This window comes from Armigeres subalbatus, unplaced genomic scaffold, assembly GCF_024139115.2.
Source record: "Armigeres subalbatus isolate Guangzhou_Male unplaced genomic scaffold, GZ_Asu_2 Contig729, whole genome shotgun sequence".
Taxonomy (NCBI): domain Eukaryota; kingdom Metazoa; phylum Arthropoda; class Insecta; order Diptera; family Culicidae; genus Armigeres; species Armigeres subalbatus.
The window spans coordinates 93,115-115,743 of record NW_026943511.1 but is presented as its reverse complement, the minus strand read 5'-3'; the positions used below and the strand labels follow the sequence as shown (position 1 = coordinate 115,743).

General features: G+C 43.6%; 1 pseudogene; it reads right to left on the bottom strand.

The window, feature by feature from the left end:
• Nucleotides 1–1,215: 1,215 nt before the first annotated feature.
• On the bottom strand, nucleotides 1,216–10,393 carry LOC134204588 (tetratricopeptide repeat protein 28-like; annotated as a pseudogene).
• Nucleotides 10,394–22,629: the final 12,236 nt, after the last annotated feature.

Genomic DNA, 22,629 nt, shown 5'->3' with positions numbered 1-22,629 from the left:
TCACGCTCCTTTGGATATCGCCCTTCACTATGAAAGCTGTTTCCAGCTCGTGTGTGTTGCCGCAGCACTGGTAGGTGGTATGATTACCTCTAAACGTTCGCACCATTGATCCCTTTCAACAAAACTCCTGCAGTTCTACAATGCCGAACCCATGGTCCTTGAGCACTTCGGCGAGTATGCGTGTGCTCCCGATTAAGTTGAGAGATTTGCAGTTCCACGAACCGAGTTTCCAATCGCTAGTCCCTTTTCGTCGCAACGGTCTTCGCCGATGGTTCCGGTCCGTATTCTCTTGTTGATTGTGCGTTGCGTATGTTTTTTAAAGGCTGGCTTGGCTTGGCGTATGTTTTTTTAAGGAGCTGTGGCATATAATGTCTGAACATGGTTTTCTGGTGAAACTGATTAGTCTAATACGTGGAACGCTTGGTAGTTTGCAATCAAGTTTAGACTTTCGAACTTATTGTTCAGCGTTGCACTCGAGGAGCGATTAGGAGATCTGGCGTGCAGATGAACGGCACTATCATCACACGGTCGCATATACTCCTGCGATTTGCGAACGACATCAACCTCAATTGAAAGCGATCGTATGGCATTAGTGGAGGCTTTTGGCTAATGGAAGAGGGAGGCTGCAAGGAGAGGCCAAGATGTTTTTATGTACAGGTTATTCGACTTCGTCAGTAGATGGGAATAACCAGCCCGAGGTGGGGACATTCATTTTCAGGGCAAACCGTAAACAAACGAGCATAAATTTCATCCAAAAATCCAAGATGGCTGTGTTGGGGTTTTTGACAAGTCAGAACACCCCCTAATAAATGCATCCTAAAAGAGGCTTAACCATTAGTTCTACCAAAATATTAGTATACATGGTTGCGGGTAGATATAGAATTAGGCCTAGTGGCACAAACTAACAGACGTAACTCATAGTGAACATCAGTTGAAAAATCTTCATCATCGTCAATACTAGCGAAATCTGTTGCAGTTGTAAAAATACGATATGGAGTAAAGTAAAATCCTACAAATTTCAACGGCATGAAAGATTTTTGCCTGTGCAAAAATATCGGCGGCGACATAATGCCAAAAAGCATGAACGGGAACGGCGCCAAACACATGTCAACTGAACCTGGTTTCAAACCCAAATACTGCATATCTTACCGTTACGGGACCATTGAATAACCAATAGTTTTCTTTCAAAAAGGTTGACTCGTTTCTTTCGTTTGAATAAAACCTTTTATTAATTAGAAAGCTACTCGTTATACATACATAGAATACCTAAGTTGATTATTTACACTTTGAAATGCATTGAAAACATAAAATAAATTCACTATCTATTGATGCAGTTCAGCTTAGTTCTAAGAAAAGAGTATTATTACCAAGGTTTGTTGGCAGGCATATTTTTACATTGTCCTAAGCCTGTTTTGAGACGAAGAATTACAATTTTATTACACCTCTATCGTATTAATCTCAAATCGGCTTTCAATTGTCGTTCAAACTCAAATATATTTCTACTTTTTAGCTAGCATTAAACCACATTACCTAATCAGTTCGTTGTTTTCAAAAAATAATAGAACTTTAAAACTAGTTAAAATTTCTATCTTACATTGATTTAAAACATATTTTTATCATAAAATGAGCATTGAATTAATCCTAAAAATGGACGGTAAACCTAAGAATAATGTCACAATCGTAGCCTTTCGGAAGCTTATAAGTTTTATACATGGGGTTCACCCTTTACCTCAAATAAACAAAACTCGTTGCTTATTTGTTCCTTTGCATTTGGTATGGGACCAAATAAATGTGCGCATAGTTTCAACTCTTGTGAAAAAGACTACTAAATACATGGCGCTCTAATTAACATCTAGTTTTTTTTTACCTGTGCCCTAATTCAACGGCCATCGTATGTAAAAGTTACTCATCTCGAGCTCTACGTGTCTATAATATATTTACTTCTCTGGTTAGGATTCGCCCCGGACGTGACTCCCAACGCAGCTTGTTGTGCTTGGGCAACTTGTTGTTGTTGTTGCTGCTGCTGTTGCCCCAAGCTTCCGGTTCCACCTTGTTGAGTTCCGTTCACACTAGACTGTCCGCCTACCGTGATCTGTGACTGTTGACTCTTGGAGGTGGTGACTGTTACCGTGGATCCGGTGATATCGGTCCTGAAACTCCCGGAACACTGGGAATCCGCTACGCTTCGGCCGTCTCCTTCATCTCGGCGCGAGAGATCCGAGAAGGGACTTCCGCCGCGCTTCACAACCGTTGATAGGGAGTTCTCCGTCGATGAGGACATGTTGCTGGTTAGGCCACTCACCGTGGACTTCAGTTGTTTCTGCTGTTCGAGGATGTCAGCTGTGGTGAGGTCCCCGGGTTTCACGATGTTTGGCGTCACGTTGCTCAGCCAGGGCTTCGAGTTGGATTTCTTGGTAATGGTGGTTGCTCCGAGAGCAGCGGTCATGGCGGCCACGGCAGCTACTGTCGATGTAGTGCTGCATCCGCATAGCAAGTCGGATGGGCTGTTGCAGATTGTACACTGGCCTTCCTCCAGTTTAGTGGACGTGGTTGCATTCATTTCGATCTCGTTCATTGCTTCCGCTAAGTTTCCGACTGTTAGAGCACTTGGTTTGTTGAGCATGGCAGCTGCAGTGGAGGATTTGATATCGGGGGAGTCTTCGTAGTTTTTGCTAAGCAGGAGTTTCGACAGTGAAGGAGCAAGTCCGAGACCGATGTTTCGTTCGTGGTAGACTTCCGAAATAGTTGGAGTCATTTCGCGACTCATATGGCGTAGAATGGAATCTTGAATGTTCTTACTATTGGTCTTCTCTTTAGAAGTGCCACTAGTGGAGGGCATGCTGGATGACATGCTTGTAGTTGGTGGTTGTTTTAGACCAAGTTCTGCCGGAGTCTCAGTAAGAGGAATTACCTCAGCTTCCGATGGATTGAAGTAAAGTTTGCTAGCATTCAAATTCAAAGTGCGCTCGTCGTCTGGGAGAGTGGATAGAGGTTTTCTAGGTGGCGCAGTATGGTTGCCTAAGCTAGACGAAGATATCTCCGTTCTACAACTAAGACGATCCATAAACGCAAACTGATCCACCATCTTGCTGCGGGTTATTGTTGAAGTTCCATGTGGAGGAGGTTGTTGCACAGGTTGCATCTTCAATTTACGGCTTCGCATGCTCTGTAAACTATGTGCTAAACTAGTCAGCTTGCTGCTGATCGAAGCGGCGTTTGAGCTGGAAGGCAGGTCAAAGCTTCGCTCAAATTCTGAATCCGAACTAGTCGATTCCAGTACGTTAAGGGTTTTACCGTTTGTTTGCGTCTTTCCAACGGCTCCACCGTTGACGTTGTTGTAAACTGGCGCCAGAGGTGCCAAAGGTCTTAGACTGTCAACCATTGGTAAAGTTTGCCGCGGCGGTGGAAGGGGTGGCAAATTGTGGTGACCTTGGTTGGCTCTTCGTAAAACGGTTGCATGTCCGGAGCCTTCCCAATCGGTAGCCGAGCTGGCAGAACTCGAACTGTCAGGTCTTCGCATATTGGGGTTCTGATGATGATGACCCTCACGAACCGTTTCGTGGCTGTAGGTACCTATGCCGTTGTTTGTATACAGATTACGAATACGGGTTTGGTGCGCTAAAGCAAGCGATACATTGGGGTCTACATTCTGAATTGTGACTGGCGGGCTGGGAGTGAAAGCTGCATCGCTTTCCCCACCGCCGCCAGGTCGAGATACCTTGATGGTTCCTCGTAGACTCGAATAGCCAAGTCCCTTGGCTAAATGATCGCTCTTCATGAGAATTTGCTGAGTCGTGTATCCGTCGGACAGTTCGCTATCGGTCGTATTTGCCAAACTGGAGTCTAGATTGGTTGCATTGTTCGTTGGTTGTGATTGCGCTTGAGCTTGTTGTCCACCGAGAGGCACTTGCCCAGATGTTTCCGTTTGTCCTCCATCGGGTTCGCCGCGTCGTCGAACATAGGAGATGAAGGCACTTCTAGTACTAAGGAATGGTACCCGTCGAAAAGGTAACGGTGGTCTCGGGAAGTTGTAGCTAGCCTGACTTTTAACCGTTCCAGCTGGAGAAACGCTACGCTGCTGCTCCGGAGCTGTTGGGGTAGGGCTTGGCACCTTGGCTTGCGGATCATCGGAAGCGTCCTCGTTCAGCGATTCTGAGCTGCTGCTAGATTCAATTCCAAGGCTTTTAGGAGCCTCTTGGGTATCTATAAAAAAAATAAAATATAAGTCACATCCAAAGTATAGCTTCAATTCAAAACTTACCGAATAAAGCAAGCAATGACTGCAGAACAAATTGACAATTTCGACGGTTGGCCTGTTTTCCGGTTCGCAGAGTAACTTGGTCTTGTCCAACTTCCATCAAATCAAATCCAAGTGAAGCCAACAATTCGTGGCATCCGGAAACTCGCCACAAGCGAACGCTCAACGGGATGTCAATGCTTTCGTTGTCGATCGTTCCCTTTGATGGGAACTGCGCCACCACGTTTCGCATGACTCCGATTATCTCGTCGGCGATCTCCGAATTATTCACCAACTTGGAAAGCGCATGCAATGTGGTAGGTGATAAGCCTAACAGGGCTTGTAAACTTGCTGAGCACTGCGATAAGCGATCTTCCGGGTCCGTCTGTGGGAAAAATACGCTCGAAGGAATTCCGTTGGCCGCCGGTTCAAATCGGAACCCGACGGCCATCAGAAGATCCTTCCATCCGATCACGGGTCCGGCCTTGTTTTCGATGCTCTTCTGAGTCGTATACATGGCATTCTTCTGTCCTCGATGAATACGCTGCAAACTCTTCTCTACAAGATGGAGACACACGCGGAGAGCGTCTCGACACTTGTCCGGAGTTCGCATCAATTCACACAAAGCCTGACCGATCAAGGCGACCTTATTTGATAGTCGTACATTGCCTCCGATTAATATGAAACCTGCCCAATTGGCCGGATGAGCAAAGTGCTTCGTATGCTGAACGGTCTGCATGGCTTCTGCTAATGCCTTTGCCGCCCGGGTGCCCTGCAATAAGGCTGAGTAGAAAGCTCTCAGTAGAATCTTTGCTGCCGTTTCTGGGACTGGCCATAGTGAAACCAGAACAGCTCCAGTGCCGGCGAATAACCAACTTCCGGCTAGATTGGCCACCCCCGTACCAGTGATTGGTTCAACAGAGTGATACGAACTCAGCACTACCAACTTGGCGCTCAGCTTCATGGCCAGCAGGTCTGTAGCACTCAGAATAAAGTCCGACAGCGGTGGGATTTCCATATTGTTCGACGACATGTCCGCGTTGTCATCTTCGTTTTCCATTTCTCCGGACGAATTCGGATAGAATCGCTTCTGTGATTGAGAATCTAGGACCTCGCCGGGACTGAGAATAACTGCACCCAACTTCCAGCTTACATTTGCTGCAAAATGGACACACTCGGCTGCGGTCAGTTCGGACACGATGGTTTCTTTTGTGGCACTGCACGACACCAGCGGTTTCGTATTCAGCATGTCCGAAACCATAGCGGCTTCCTGTAGCGATGCAGGTGACTCACTCCAACCCCAGGTTTCGGATAGAGATGATGGGATTTTGGGACCTCCGATGACCAATGCACTGTTGAGGCCTTCAGCTAAAATTTGAGGTAGAAATAGTAAAACTTGTGGAAGAAATCGTCGATTAAAAATATTTACCGGGCTCTCGGGTCTTGGTTCGACTTTTTTGGCGTAGAATATGTAATGATGGAACTGTTAGTAATGAGCATCGCTCGGAAAGATATTCTCCAGACTCATCACCACTTCGAAGAATTGCAAATGGTACTAAGTAAAGCTCTTTTTCCAAAACCAAGATCAACTCACGGCGACCGATTCGGGATGCTAAGGAAACGAAATATTTATTAAGGAACGTTTTTAAATTGAAGAACATTCTTCTCTACTTACTGGTACTGATGTCCGGCAGTAGATCTTCAAATGGTGCCAACAATAAGTTGTAGAGTACGTGTAGGCAAGAAGGCCCTTGCCATGGTGGTAGCATATTGGATCGTCGAGATCTCGTTGAACCCTGGAGGCTTCCAATGGATCTGGAAACGTCGAACATATTAACACACCCATCATATCAAAGCCTTCATTTTCTGCCTTACCTGGTAGATCCTTGTAAACTGGCCACCGATCCACCAACGCTTCCTAAGCTGAACAACGAGCTTAGAGAGTAATTACTCGAGTTGAGCAGATGGTTTCTGTTCACCATTCTCAGGAAACCAGCCCTCTCGTTGGAAAAATCGTCAATCAGGTTTTCGTTCGATGACTTCCAACCACTTCCGTCACCTTCCTGTAGTACACTGCCGGAGTTCACACCCAAACTATCCCGCACGAAATTAATATACTGATCTAATAGGCTTCCATTTATGTCTCCGTTTTCACCACCGGCGGGTTTCTTCTTCATCTGCAACGACTGTTCATCAATTTTCGCTACGTGGAATCGAACGATCCTCTTTTGCGGTGACAGGAACCACGCAAACAGTTCACTACCCGCCAAGCTGTAGTAGATTACGTTGGTCTTGCTCTTGTTGACTGTGTCAAAGATGTACTCGCTGCAAGTGAGCAGTGTTTTTCGATTGTTCAATGAATTCTCTGCACTTTGGTTTGAGTCTGCACCCATCCGAGACCTGCACCGCTCGGCCGCTACTAGAGCCTCTTCGTTCCGTCCCAAATTTACCAATATTCTCTGCAAAGTTTGATAACAGGACGTCTGTAGATCGTACAAATTGGTCCTTGCTTCTGGAGTAACTTGATCACTTCTGATGGATTCTAAGATCTGTGCAGCACTTTCCATCTGCTGTCGGGAGTTGTCTTCATCTCCTGATGCAAGCAGTGAGAGACCCAAGCGGTATCGAATTTTCGCTTCATCTTCAAGTTTATTCAGGGACTGAACAATCGCCAGACCTTGACGGAGAAAACTGACTGCTTGTACCACCTGCTCCATGGTGTGGTAAACCCGGCCCAACGATAAGCAAGCGTGAGCTTTTGTCAGTCGATCAGTGGTCAGAGATAACTGTTTTTCAAAATATCGCACTGATTCGGCGTAGTTCTTCAGCGATTCGTACACTGATCCCAGATTACCACAAGATCTTGCCTGCAAAGCCGCATGCCCCATATTTTCACATAAGTCCAAGTCTTGTTTGTGCAACCGCAGAGACCCCTCGTAGTCGCCCATTTGTTGAAACACTCCTCCCAAGCCACTTATCGCGTCTGAGGTTAACGCCCGATCACCCAGCTCTCGCGCAATATCCCTCTGATGCTCTAAACAGTTGATCGCTTGTTCGTAATTACCGAGGGCACTATGAATACTTCCCAAATCACCGTACGCAGCGGCTTTCGCTTCCGGATTACCCAACTCGTGGGACACTACCAGTCTCTTCTCTAAACACACTAAAGCTTCCTGTAGATTACCAACCGACTTGTAACAATTTCCCAAACCACGATAGGCACGTTCCTGATCTCGTGGGCTCTGCAACGCGATGGCTAACGCTAAATGTCGTTCGTGGCACTTGATAGCTTCTGCGTGATAATCACCCAGCGCGTCGTAACAATCCCCCAAATGCCCGAGTGCTCGGGCTCGATCGTGCTGAGCTGTAGGCGTGTTTACTTGCTCCAACGTCCCCAACTGTTGCTCTAGATAACCAATAGCGTCTTCGTAGTGGCCCATATTCAATCGGGCAATTCCGAGGTTTCCAAATGCTTGTGCCTCCACTGCCGAGTCCTGCAATTCTTGTGCCCTTTCCAGCTGCTCTTGGTAGCACTTGACAGCATGCGTATAATTTCCGAGTGCCATATGAACCGCTCCCAGATGGCCGTGCGCTCGACACTCACCGGGCAGGTCGCCCATTTCTTGTCTCAGCGTCAGTTCTTGAGTGTGGTATCCTAAGGCTTTGTCAAACTTCTTCAGTAGTCGATGTGCCAAACCAAGTGCTCCACACGCGGCAGCCTCCATTCCGCGTTCCCTCGCTTGCCTTGCAAGCGATAGTTGGCGTTGATACATTTTGATTGCTTCGTCTACGTCGCCCATTCGAATCAGGACATCACCAATATTCCCCAAGGCACGGAACTTGCCAGGTAGATGATTGGTCATATGAGCTATCGCCAAGAAGTATTTTTGACACTCAAGAGCGCCTGCCGTATTTCCGAGTGCTAGATGGGCCAGCCCGAGGTTACAATAGGCTCGACCCATGTTCATTTTGTTCTGGAGGTCCTTGGCCAGCGCCAGGTCTTGATCATAGTAGCGTACTGCTTCGCGGTAGTTCCCGATACAGTAGTGAGCATATCCGAGAAAGTGACAAGCCTTACCTTCGGCTGCGACGTCCCCGAGTTCTTGAGACAGCATTAGGTATTGTTCATAGTAGGGGACTGCTTGGGCGAATTCTTGACGGGAGCTTAAGCAGTTTCCGAGGTTGAGAAGAGCGCAGGCTTCACCAGCGGTGTCCTTCAGTTCACGAGCTATGTTAAGATGGGCTCGGTAGTGCATCAGGGCCATATCGTGAGCACCTAACGCCTGGTAGGCTACCGCCAGGTTTCCATGAGTGGAGGCTTCAGCGCTACGATCATGCACTTCCTTACTGATGATCAATTCTTGTTTATGATATTTGATGGCTTGTTCGTAGAATCCGGCAGCGGAGTATGCGTTACCGATATTGCCATAGGCTCGCCCCATTCCTGCTTTGTCTTGCAGTTGGCGGGCGATAGTGAGATGGGCTTGATGAAGTTTCAATGCTGCGTCGTGCTCACCGAGAAGTTGGTACACTATACCCAGATTTGAACAGGCACGGCCTTCTCCGACTTTGTCTCGAGCTGCTAAAGCCATTTCAAGTTGTTTTTCATGCCATCGTTTCGCCTGATGAAAATCATGTCCACAACGGGCAGCGTGACCAAGGCCGGCATACGCGCGAGCCTCAATAGCACGATCTCCAAGTTGTTGAGCTATTCGAAGGACGTTTTCGTGGTAGGTGATCGCTTGAGTGAAATTCCGCTTGTAGTGATAACTGGATCCAAGATTGCTGTAAGCACGAGCTTCTTCGACTTGGTTGCCAAGCTTCCGTGCGAGACGAAGATGTTGCGTATGGCAGTCCACAGCAGAATCAAATTCACCCATCGCTAAGTATACTGCCCCGACGTTTCCTATTTCACGGGCTTCTTGGAGACGATCTCCCATTTGCTTTACGAGTTGAACGCACTGTTTGTGTGATGCCAATGCATTTGGATAATCACCAATGGCTGTGTAAACGTGTCCTAAAGATGTCAGAGCTGCCGCAGCAGCTTGTGTATCCTTGCACTTCATCGCCAAAACGAGTTGATAGCGATGAGATGTTAGAGCTTCTTTGTAAGATCCCTGACTGAAGTAAGCCGAGCCAAGATTCCCGTGCGCACGACACTCACCCGCGGTATCACCAAGACTCTTCGCAACAGCCAAGTCCTGTTGCATGTACGCGATTGCTTTGTCTAACTGATTTAGTGCCCAATGGGCCGAACTGAGAGCACTGAACACTGACCCTCGTAACTTGAGGGAACACGACCCTATCCGGAGGGCCGATTCTAGCACTGTAACCGCCGAATGATACTGCCCGGCACCAAGTAATTCCTGTCCCACCACTGATATCACAACGAATGGCGATTGATCTAGTTTCATGGCTTTCAACTGTTGGAAGGTTGGCTCGAGCGCATGACGTAACGGGCTCTTGATCGAGGCTTCCACAAGTCCCGCAAGTAGTTGCTTCGAGTTAGCGTCCTGGGCGAGACCCGAGCTGAACGCTGCCAGTGCTTCGCCGTACCGTCCAAGACACTGCAGCGCAACGCCTTGTCGAAAGTAGGCCTTCGGCCACTGAGGCAAAGTTCCCTGGCCCTAGTAGCATCTTGCAGGGCCAGCGCAAACTGACCCTGCTTGAGTCGGGCTGCCGAGCGATTACTGAAGAGTATGTGATTGCTGGGGTCCAAAGCCAGCGCGTCTGTGTAGAGCTGCACTGCCGTGGTGAAATCCCCATTTTGGCAGGCAGTATTTGATTGGCGCACTTTCTCCAGGAATAGCGCTCGATTGGCGGCCGGTAGTTCCGGCGTGCCTTCCGGTTCGTTCTGAAAAATAGAGGAAAAAATCGAAAAATACCACGTTAACAACGTCTCTACGTTTGGGATCGCGACAGGTAATTATGAGGTTCGTGTGCTTGTGTGTCTCTTTTTCCCTGTCGGAATGGAATGATGGAACTAGGCTATACGACGTACCGAAAAAATAAACTCGGACAGTTGGAGCTTGTGTGCCCTCATCGAACACAGAGCAGAGAAGCGCAAAGAAAGTCCACCGCGCGGAGAGGGAGAGTGAGTGAAACTAGTGATCGTGGAACAAAACGGCACCGATCGTGAGGTCTGCCTTTCGCGGTCGTCGGTTGGAACTAAACTGAACGCGAGAGTCGGGAATTCGGACCCGAAAGGTGATCTTACAAACGGAAAACGAAGTAATCGAGGGTGAGAGTTGCCTTTGCGCTCAATGCTGCTCTCAGATACCTGCTCTCGCAGTGATCGTTACCTCATTCTGTTTTATCGTATCTTCGTGGTACATTGCAGCAACGCAATGTCTTCTTGTAGGCATTTTTCATCTGTAGTTTCACCCAAACTCGAACGCAACGAATACGGGCGAAGATTTTGATAAATAAATTGAAGGAGGTATACGTGTAATCAATTATTATGATTGCTATCATCTTTACCGCATGATTTCGCTCTTCGTTTCGTTTGGTCATCGCTCTCTTTCTGTGATCAATCGTTGGAAAGGTTCAATTTTATTCGGCTTTCTGTAGATCAAATTTTGCATGTTTTTCGTCTGGTAGATTGTTTTTTTATTATGTACTTTTATTCAAAAGCTTGTTGCTGTGCTGAAACAGATGCGAAGAAAAGGTGTTCAGAATAGCATTTCACTGTTTGTAGGAAACGCGAGGTTGGCATTGTAAAACAATTATTGTCAGTTGGATGATCGTAACCGCAGGTAAACTGTTGGCAGCACTGCACTTGTTCCAACGAAGGGTCGATAAATAATTATCCAGTTTGATTGCCTTCTCTATCTCTTGGTTACTTATCTCTCTAATTCTCAACGTAACAAGTGATCGCTTCTCTCTTTTTCCTGACCAAATTGAGAGAACCGATCAAAAGCCGAATCAACTTGAGAGGAGCTTACTTCGTCGCCACCGAGCGAGACGAAGAAAATTAATCGGATGTCGGTTTTGCACGGGTGTAATTTTTCAAGAATGCTTCTTTCGCGCATCTTTTTCAGGCCAAGATCGAGTTGAGGGCAACGGAAAGGGGCCGCACACCGTCAGAAGAAGATTGGAAACATTTTTTCCCTTGTCACCGGTTGCGTCCGAACGTGGCTGAAGTTCGGAGCTCGGTGCGAGAATGTTTGCGATGGTATTGGTGCTGAAGGAAAGGGAGCTTGTATGTGGGTATATGTGCAAGGCAAGCGCGCGAAGGGAAACGATCTAATCAGCGCTAATTAATCTGCTGTTGGAGCTCGATGTTCCTTCGCGCCCGCCGAAGTTGTCCCGATGGATGTAGGACGATGAGGTCCACTCGCCAAGGAACGGGCTTACAGCAGCAGCTGTAGTAGCGGGACGAAAGGAGATGTAACGCAGGCATCAAGCGCTCTTGGCAAGGCCATCATCATCTCCATCATCCGGATAAAGGCTTTCTTCTTCCCTTTTGTGGTAAAGTGGAGTGGATCGATCGTCAGTGTGCGAGTGCGGGATCTGGCAGAGGCAACGCGGTAAGTTGAAACCGAAATAGATAATGGAATTTTGATAAGGGTTTTCTTTTCTTGGGCAGGGCGGAGCGAAGCGAAGGAGGAGATGCAGCAGCAGAAGACAACGAAGCAGGTAGTCTACGGAGTGATTGGAAGGCGGTAGGTTTTGTTCGGGCGGTCGGCCGGTCCATTGCCCAGAAGAGAAGAAAAGCGTACGATCATCGGTGAGAAAGCAGCAGCGCTGAGTGATACCGTCCGACGGCCGACGGGCAGAAGAGTTGCGACGGCACCAGCGGAAATCAATTTCGCCAGGGAAAAGTTGATGCCGTAAATGAGCAGTTTGTTTTGTGATATGTTTTGTTGTTGCTCAAACTCCTACTGCTAGTCATTGGCCATTTGGTGAACGATCGCCGAGCAGATTGGAATTTAGAGTCGCCCCATGCGCCCGATTCATCGCGGGTCGAATGCTATCAAAGGAGGTTCAAAGTGGTGCTTTTTGATCGGAATTTCAATTGTATGGGCTGAGTTGATATTGAGTTTCAAATGAAAATGTATTTCAATGGACATTTACTTTTCCAAATAGGAGATTCTGCATTTTCTACACATTTTCTGAATAGTTGTTATGACTGATATGAGTGAATGAAAGTTTGGTAGTTTCCACGCTATCCATCTTTATTTCTTTTTAAGGAAACTGGCAAAAGAAATGATCGAATCTTATTCTATCATTGTTTAAGAATTAACATTATCGCCAATTTTGCGCTGTTTTAGACTCCCTTAAAAATGTTGTCCCTCCAAAATATGCTCTTGCCAGATCCTATATAGGTATGTGGATGGCGTCGCAACTGTCGGGCGTCGGGCTGTTTGGGCAATGACAAATGATGCAAGAATGATGTTTTGGGTTGTGCTTTTGCTAATTACCATCTGAGATTACCATGCTGTTGAAAGTGTGAACATTTGTTTTGTTTTGGTACTTTTTTTGGTTTCGACAAATTTACACGGTAGTCCACTGCCCATGATCGCATATTTGTAATCAAGGATGCTAATGATCATTCAGTAATTTGCATTCGATCATTTAGTAGTTTGTCAATAACACATTCCAGAAGCTGAATTTCAAAATATATTGTATGGTGGACTTCTAGTGCGAAGGTTTTCTACAACTCTGCCTAATGGTTCGTTGTTTGAACTCCACTAGTAACGGTTATAGCTAAAGTTTCAGTAACTTAGACTAAATAATAACAAAATTCCAATCATTTAGTTTAAGTTACTGCAACTAGCGCTCTAACTCCGTTATTAGTTGAATTCTAATAACGAACCATTGCAAAGTTGCGGAAAAACCTTCGCAATAGAAGTCCACCATACAACATATTTTGAAATTCGGCTTCTGGAATGTGTTACTGACAAACTACTAAATGATCGAACGCAAATTACTGAATGATCGTTAACATCCTTGTTTGTAATACTCGCATTTTGGTTTATTGCGTAGAAAGCCTGTGAATCGTTCTGAAAGCTCAATTTACTGCATCTAAGGTACACTGGGGAAGTGGAAAAAGGGGGTAAGTGTAAAAATCGACTCGAAAAATTGGAATTGTACATACTTTACAATTTTTACCACACCATAGCATTGTGCAAGCATATACTTTGATGCCCACACTAATACTATATTAAAATTTGAATAATACATACACTAGCACAGATAACACTTGAGCTATCATTTGAGGTTTCGAGAAAAGTTAATTTTTGCATTCATAAAATCAATTCTTATTTGCACACATTGTCCCTTTTGTCAGTGAATTTATGTCACAGGTGACCATTTTAGTACAATTAAACTAATCACATTCAATTTGTAGTGGTTTGTACCATTAAAGCAAATAATTTAAAGATTTTACGCTTACCCCTGGTATCAAACACTACGGGGGAAGTGGAAAATGTTCTGATCGTGCAATTATTTCCTTTCCTCCAGGGTTTATTTTGATGGCTGTGAATCTTAATATGTTCCTTCTTTCTTATCATTGTGATTTCAGTGGTGATTGGATTAATGTACATAAGAAAAAAGCCTGATTAATCCACCTATCGATTAATACCAAATTATACATGTTTTACGTATGAAAAAATGTATGAGAAAGAAAAAATAGCACCGGTAGGTGAATATATCCCATAATTCACATTTATTTAAATTTAAAGCAAGTTTTGCCGTTGAATGCAATTTTTTGTGCGAACAAATTGATTAAGGACAAGTGCTTAAGAATAGGAGATAATTTTGTACGTGTTTTTCGCACACACACATACATACAAACACGCACACACAGACATCTTCTCAATTTGTTAAACTAAGTCGATTAGTTTATAACACTGTAAGCCCCATTTTTCCTATAAAAAGTTCATCTTTGGGGCAAACCTATAAATTTTACGCGCACTTAATGTTCGAGAAGGCAAAATCAGCCCTTCACTAGCTATTACGAGAATTCCTTGGGGACATATTCCGTTAAGCCAATGAAATTATTCGACGAAAGACACTCAGAGCAATTTCCGTTTTGATTTTAGTTATATGTAACTACTCATCACCATTGAAGGTCAAGGTAACATGGGTTTTCCACTTACCCCATCCCACTGGGTTAAGTGGAAAAACAACTCCTAATTTTTAAATCTTTTTCCATGAATTTCAAGCAACCAAAATGGTATGAATTACCGCACAGTTGGTGCAAAATTGACTGTTTTTGATAGCCCATTTTGATTGAATGCATTTAGATCATTTAAACTGGTTTTACACTAATGCAAACATGCACTATCGATTTTTCCTTTTCCACTTCCCCCAGTGTACCTTAATCCCACAATACAGTAAAATAGACTTTACTATCTTGCTTATCTGTGGTAAGCTGGAAATGATTGAGTTTTGTGGAAAAGTTTGACAAACGATTTACACAATCAACCAAAATGCAAATGTTACAAATATGCGATCATGGGCAGTCCATTCGTCGTTGAAAAAAGCAATATCATTTTCATAACATTGTACCTAAATGCGTGTGAAGTATGCAACACACAAGTTATAAAATATAAACGAATAGATTTCATTCTATCCCGGCCAACCATTCGGCAAACTATTTCAAAGTCAGGCCTGGTAGTGAGTCACTTTTTAGTGACTTGGTCACTATTTTGAGTCAAGTAACTATTTAGTCACTATTTACACAAAGAAAATTATTTCGAGCTTTTCAGTGGAATGTCTTCACTTGTCATAAGACCAAGACAAGTTTGTACTATTCCATTTAATTTCATCACTTGATTGTACCTTGACAGATACGTATTTCGACCTCAACAGTGAGGCCGTCCTCAGTATCTACCATTGTCATAGCGTCTGCTTCTCACATATCTACCGTTGTGACTTCATGACAGTAATTTTTCTCATAATTTCTTCAGTGATCCGTGATCCATTCTGTCTACGATCACTGTATTTCTCGCTGGTACAATCCATTTTTCCTGTTGTCCACATCACGCCAACCGGATTGCTAGGATCGAATCAGTTCACAAAAAATCGTACTATACGCCTTTGGCTTCCTCCAATGGAATGATGCCACAAACCTGCCTCCATATGAAGAACGTTGACAACTTCTTGAACTACAAACCCAAACCCTACAACGCTGACAATCCATCGTTCAAGCTGTTTTTGGGGCGAAATTTTTAAAAGGAGAAATTGACGCCTTATCTGTCATAATTAGGGCCGGGTTTGGCCGGAAGGAGGCCAACAGTTTGTGGGGGCCCCAAAATGTACAAAAAACGTAGGTTTTGGTACATAAGATTTGTGGGGGCCCATGACCACGTGACCACGTGGCCCAGGCCATGTGTACAAATAAATACAAATACAAATTAATGCCAAATGGTCTTTAGACATTTAAGTCGTTATGCCAAATAGCATTATGCCAAATGCCATTATGCCAAACGGCCTTATGCCATATGAGCCTCCTCCATGAAAAAAAAATACCAATTAATGTTCGTCTCATATTGAAAGTACCCGCATAACAGTCCCATTAATAATTTACATGGCCTGATTGCAAAAAACTGAACAATGTTTCAATCAACGTAAAACTTTTAACGGTACCCAAGCAGCACAATTTGTTACACTACTGAACATTTCGCTGTGTTGCAACTATTCGGAAAGCAACAATCTTTGCGTATGTGCCATCAAATATAACTCTCTTGCAATATAAAAAGCGCAAGAGGTGGAGCCTACGGAAACATCTTCGATTGCAGTAAAATTTCAATAATGTTGCAAAATACTTCAGCGGAAAAAAAATAAAATAAAAATATGAAACTGGATTCGATTTATGGATTTTGTGATTGATAGTCCTTCACTCTACCACAGCACCATTCAACACTTCGAAGGGACTGCATGTTGATTCACAATAAAAACCATTCGATTATGAAGTTTTGTACTCGAGTTTCATGTTACTTGATTGCATCATCACAGGAAAAAAATGTGAGTTGTCAAAACGTTGAACGATGCTAAATTAAACATGAAGACACATTCAACTTGTCTGCAACTTAATTTAAACAAACAATTAAATTTTGAAAGACGCATTGAAGTTACATGGCAAAAAATATGCAACTTGATTTTGTTTCGTGTTTGCAACATAAGGTGCAGTATTCTTTGTTTGTTTGTTTCCAAATGTCAAACACGTACTGCATTGCAATTTTAATGAAACATTGATCACAATTCGAACGTTTTTGACATCTTGATGCAACTTTTTCGTGCTTTGATGTTTTTCCAATGCCTTTAATGAAACTGAATAGAAACAAGGTGCTTTTAGGAAGATGTTGCGTGTGCTACTTGGGTAATCTATCGAATGATGAACAACTCGGCCAAATTTATTAGATTTTTTGTAGTTTTATATAGAAGATGGGATTTGGTACTTCAATGGCTATTATATCAGTATGCGAAAAAATGGTATAGGGTATGCGAGTGGAGCTACTACAGGGGTTAGACAAAATGGTTGAGAAAGGAAAAAAAAGGTTGAAATTCAAATCAGCATAGTTTTGCCTGAAATAATCGGGTATGGATAAAATCGGGACCATCAAACGCAGACTTTTATAGAATTCTATAGAGTTTCTCCGAATAGTGGTATTCGGCGGTCGGCCGATTACCGAATATTAATATTTTTTAGTTATCGGCGAAACGAATATTCGGCCGTATGCTCGGTCCAATAATCTGCCTCTATTCGGCCGAATAATACCAATTTAGGTCGATTTATTCTACAAGAAAATAAATATGTTTACCTTTGTCCTTGGTTCATCCAAACGCAAGATTTTTTTTTGATAGGCTACAAATTTATAAATTATATTTTTTAAGAGTTCAAATACAGCCTAAAGACATGGATTTCAAGGATTGATATTCGATAAATTGAAAAAAAAAAAACTCAAAGGTGCAGCCCAATCGGGTTGTACGCAAAGGTGACGTTGAACTACGTAGCTGTATGTTTTCGACTATTCTGTGCGATTGGACTAAAGCAAGCGTTTATCTTATGCTCCGGAGATTGATTTGAAAAGGATGATAAAAATAAAACTTTCAAATAATCGAGGATGAACAACAGTCTCAAGCGATCACATATCCAAATTATCAATTGATAAAACTCGCTAGAGAGTAAGAATAGTTCGATAATTGTATCTCGATTCAAAGCATTGGGTAATGCTACTTAATGCCAAACATCCGATTGAACTTCATTATTGACATTAAATTGATATTAGTTAGGTTTACATTTAAATGATAATCGATTTCAAAATTTGAAAAGCGCAACCCTGGCTGATAGTGTACAACGCAAACTGGAACAGAGACTAAGCACCCGTCACTAAGTCAGTCTAAACCCCTGGTGGCTCATTACAGAAAAACCCATTGCGAAAGCTAGGCTGTCAACGGCGTTTGGTGGTCATCATATGGAGGAAGTCAGAGTATACGCGACAAAGAAGTTTGGCAGTTTATTGATAATAATTATTATTGCTTCACGTGAGTAGCGTCGGACCTAGCATTTTCTCTGGCAGACACCTACGATTCAGCAAAAACGAACCGAAGAAAGTTTACCAGAACGCAATCATTGCAGCAGCGAAAAAGATTTTGAGCCACTCTACTGGCATCAATAGACGTAAGCAAGAAGCTGCCGTCAAACGCCCCCAAGCTTTCGAGAGAAAACGCACGTTTAAGTTAGCAGAAACCAACTGCACCAGCTAAAAGCCCTGCAATGGTGGACATAAAAAGCTTTTAATTAATAACTAAAGAAATGCCAATAGATTACTGAGTTGAAAAGCAGGCAAAGTTGCAGTTGGAAAGTAGTGCTATGGAAGAAGAAGCTTGCGATGCACTTACGAGATTGACTGAATCACCGAAACTGAGTGCTAAGCTGTTAGCAAGTTTTAATTGAAAATATTAATACATTGATATTGTAACACACTAAAGTCGGTTTTTATGCAGGGGGTATGGGCCGCGTAGATGAAAACAACGTAAAAAGCCGCGTAAATTCCAAAATATGTCTGGATGAACCGCGGAAGTCCAAAAATTCAAGTGAAAAAAATCGCATAAAAAACAATTCCTGTGAAAATGACCGGTAAAAAATGACTTCAGTGTACATTGGGTATGAAGCGTTGACTCTTCCTTGATCGAACTGTCCAAGAAAATTGAAAATCCATCGAGAAACGGCTAAGCTATTAACGATTAAAGTCTATCATAGTTTCGTGACGTTTTTCAGTTTTTTGCAATCGTAAAGTGTACCCCAATATAGAAAAGACAGACGTAGTTCTACGTCAAAAATATTATAAATATTATTTTATCACGTTTATGATCCTATTTTGTCACCCCAAAAAATTGAAAATATTAGTCGTAACAACATCGCAAACAACAATGATTTTTATGAAATAACTATATATGCAGCAGCCCAGAGGAAATTAGACTTTCAGTGAGAGTTAGTTCTTGTTCTGAAAACGCGTTCGTGGGTAGATATCCACTGACGTCGTCATCAAATGCCCAATGAAGTTGAGGAAGATTGTGATCATCATGTATGATAACTGTTTCAGAAGGCTGAAGTGATGCACTAAGGGATATGTTACAGCGAACAGAACTCTGCCACTCCGTTATGTTCAAATTGACTAGTTGAGCTACTACGGCCACATCGGTAAATATTATAGTTAGAAGCGAGGTTAGAAGATAGTTCAGAGTGTAGAACGTCGCATCGGAGCCAACACGGAATACAGACAACAAGGTAGGCTCGTAAGAAAAATGACACTTGAATAGTGACGGATAGTTTATCGCAACATGTTATACTAATGACACACTGGTGGTGTAAGTACCATGGTACAAAAATCTTGAAATGAGTACCATACCAATTATTGTCTTTATCAAAGATAGTCTTGGAACAATTTTCTTGTCCTCTTGTACCATGGTACAAGTACCACAGGTGTGTCCTTAGTATTAGAGTACAAAAGTAAGCATGCTGAGACCGTAGAACATCGTCTCGGTTCAGCATGTTCGAAGATAGTAGTGACGACACATATTTACATTGAATTTACAAATTGAATGTTTACATGCGTGCTGAGCCTGCCTTGTTTTTTGTATGCCGTAGGAGCCAAGTTTCTGTCAGCTCAGAACTATTACATCATCATCACTAGACGCAGCAGCCAGGAAAAAATCGTTAGTTTCTATACGCATACTGCCGACGTTTTGATAGCAGACGGTAATCGGACCATATGATAATATTTTTGATGAAGAATGCGAACAATCATTTACGGTGACATCAAGATCTGAGAGACGTGGAAGGCGATCCAAAGCGATCTTGGTGCCTTCTTGCTGAGAACTCGATGCCCAAGTAAGGTTTAATACAGCGTACACACCAGTCAAGCAGTTTGACGAACATTGACTCCGCCCCCAAGGAAACGCTTATTCCACCAACAGTGTTGACTGACACTTGTATACCTCCACCACAGTTCGTTACGTAGCCAACATTGAAAATTCCGCACTGACAGTCATAAGGAGAATCATGGGAAAGAAAGAGGTAGGTGCGTTCCAAACTGACAGTTTCATAAACGACAAGCAAAAGAAACGAGACTGCATCTCAACTACGAAAACACAACCAAAACATCAGACCCCCGTCTTATACGCAGTTACCTTCCCGAGTAATCAAGCGTCGATGGGCGTGTGGTCTACATACCGGCCTCCCAACCCCGGCGTCTATGGTTCGAGCCCAGTCTGCCGCACTTCCCTTTTTTGTAAAAGAATCATTATTCATAATGCAACATTTTGAAATTCATACCGATTCCTTGTGGCAAATTTTCATAAGGCGTTTGATTGAAAATCATACATCCATTTTCCTCATAGATGCGCACTACTTGTGATACAGTTGCGATCAAGATGAATACACCAATAGGTGTTCCAATCTGCCAAATTCACGATTCAGCCATCTTGGATTTTAGTATGGGAGAGCCAGCCGGTTTGTTGTCGTTTTGCACTGAAAATGAATTTTTCACCCCCGCCTTCTCCTCTCCCATAAACTTGACAGATTGGAGCACCTAGTAGTGTATTATATTAGGCTAGAGCGTACTGCGGTTTTCAACTGAAACTAATTACCCCTATTCTTGTTTACGGACGAACGAAACTTTCGTACGAATGCAGTTCGTTCGAATCGTTTCCCCATTTGATTTTGCTGGCGTAAACGAAAATGCGCATTAGCTTTCGTTCGAAAGCACGTTCGTACGTAAACAAGAAGAAGAAGAAGATGAATCTGTAGGAAGCTAAAAAGAAAATTATTTTGAGCTTTTTAGTGGAATGTCTTCACTTGTCATAAGACGAGTTTGTACAATCCCATTGAATTCCACCACTTAAGATTGTACAAACTCGTCTTATGACAAGTGAGCTAAAAAGAACCCACATTAACTTTTTACGCAGTATTTAAAGGAAAACAGCTAATTCATTTCGCGTTTCGTCCGCTTCGACCAAACATTGAATATATATCTGAAGAACAGCTTTCTTTTATTAGCAATACTGCATTTGAACAAATTGAACTTTTCCTGAAATAATGATAACTCTGCTTGTTTAGCAGCAAAGTTGAATACAACAAGCAGAACGTTATAAAATGATGATTTTTTTAAATAAGTGCAGACAAATTCGCCGATTATCAATTTCAATGGGGACGAAGTTTATTCTTGCAGCTAACATTCTAACATTACAGTAATCGCTTAAAGTATGTAATTTAATGAATTTATTTATTTATCATCATACTAAGGCCGGAGTGGCCTGTGCTGCACATAAAAGACTTCTCCATTCAGCTCGGTTCATGGCTGCACTTCGCCAACCACGCAGTCTGCGGAGGGTCCGCAAGTCGTCCTCCACCTAATCGATCCACCTTGCCCGCTGTGCACCTCGCCTTCTTGTTCCCGTCGGATCGTTGTCGAGAACCATTTTCACCGGATTACTGTCCGACATTCTGGCTACGTGCCCGGCCCACCGCAGTCTTCCGATTTTCGCGGTGTGAACGATGGATGGTTCTCCCAACAGCTGATGCAACTCGTGGTTCATTCGCCTCCTCCACGTACCGTCCGCCATCTGCAACCCACCATAGATGGTACGCAACACTTTCCTTTCGAAAACTCCCAGTGCGCGTTGTTCCTCCACGAGCATCGTCCAGGTCTCGTGTCCGTAGAGAACTACCGGTCTTATAAGCGTTTTGTAGATAGTCAGTTTGGTACGGCGGCGAACTCTATTCGATCGGAGCGTCTTGCGGAGTCCAAAGTACGTACGATTTCCAGCCACTATGCGTCTCCGAATTTCTCTGCTGGTATCGTTATCGGCGGTCACCAGTGAGCCCAAGTACACGAATTCTTCAACCACCTCGATTTCGTCACCACCGATACAAACTCGTGGTGGGTGGCTCACATTGACCTCTCTTGAGCCTCTTCCTAACATGTACTTCGTCTTCGACGTGTTGATGACTAGTGTAGCATGCGTATCACACATGTCATCGACCTTAGTCCAATTCCATCAAATCGTTGCGTCATGCCGTATATAATTCTTGACCCCATAATTTAGCGACTCATCAAGTCGATGCCTTTTGCAATGCTTATGCACTTCGTTTTGGAAGTGTCGTTTTACAGAGTCATCGCTTTATGGTTGTTCCCAGGGCAAGCTGTTCCCATGCTACCCGTCGCACGCTAGTGCCGACGGTGTGATTTATATAATGACTTCAGGTACCTCCAAATGGGAGCTCAAGTTAAGTTAAGAATTTGAATTAATAAACAGTCTAGTTTGAACGTTCGACGAGTGTGTAACGTTTTAAAAGATATCACCCGCCGAACAGTTAACCTGTTACATGGCGACCAGTGAACAAGTGGCCGAATCCGGCAATTAATAAAGTGATAAAGACTGGTGAGCCGGCAGGAACCGTCACCCTGCCGGCTGAAGAAAATGTACATAGTTGAGTGGCTAAAATGGATTTAAATGATGCCCGGTATGTCCCCAATTGCGGTTATCACACCATGTGTGTAATTTAGTTCTCGGGTCGAGATTTGCTGACGCAGGACACACAGAATACACAAGTGCATTCGCTACATAATATGTTGGAAAATGACGTTATATGGTGGACAAAACTTATTTTCAAAGCTAATGGAAATTTGAACGTGAGTGAACAGAGCAATTGAACCAAAGTTTGTGTACAAGTCGATACGTGTGATCTATAAGATTGAATCAGAAGCAACAATAACAAAACCTACGATCATCGCCTCAGTAGGAGATCGGGATTTATCAATCAAAATGCCTCGTGAGTCAACGCTTGGAAACACGAGACCAAAAGTGGAGCTGCAGGTGGATTTAATTATCGAGTACAGCACAACTCGCGCAACATAATACATGCAGTTGGCGCAGGT